Genomic DNA, 613 nt, shown 5'->3' with positions numbered 1-613 from the left:
GCAAATTGACTAACCCTATTATATTTATTACCCTCTTTTAATGCACTTTTCCTTGTGGTGCCTTGGGGGTTTGTTTGGATGAGGTTATACTGTACCTTTAAAAATGTGGCCCTTGGGAATGTAAAATTCATGCAAGTCAATGTAACTTAGGCAATGAATGTGTGAACAATTTACTGCCAATTAGGTGCTTTGGAAGATTTTGCCCTAAATACCCAATGAATGACAAGGGCAGAGAAAAATATTGGTGAATTGCTTTTAGGTTTAATATAGTCTGCCAGTCACAAAGGGAAATATAGGAAATAAGAGTCTCCCCACCCACCAGGCAGTGTAACCTGCAACTATCTGGGACCAGCTATGAAGGTGGATGCCTGCTTATGAATGGAAAGGATGGAGGTGAAGAAAAGTAGTTTCCTAGATTTCATAGACAATTAGGGGCTGGAAGGGACCTCAAGAGATCATCGGGTTCAGCGCCCCTCTCCTCCCCACTGTCATAGGCGGGAAGTCAGCTGGGATCAAGTGACCCCAACAAGAAATAAATCCAGCTGTTTTTTGAAGGAATCCAGAGTAGGTGCTTGCACCACCTTCGGGGGGGGGGGGGGGGAGTGGTCGAGCA

Source organism: Alligator sinensis, unplaced genomic scaffold (assembly GCF_000455745.1).
Source record: "Alligator sinensis unplaced genomic scaffold, ASM45574v1 scaffold1192_1, whole genome shotgun sequence".
NCBI classification, from domain to species: domain Eukaryota; kingdom Metazoa; phylum Chordata; order Crocodylia; family Alligatoridae; genus Alligator; species Alligator sinensis.
This window is presented reverse-complemented; position numbering follows the sequence as displayed.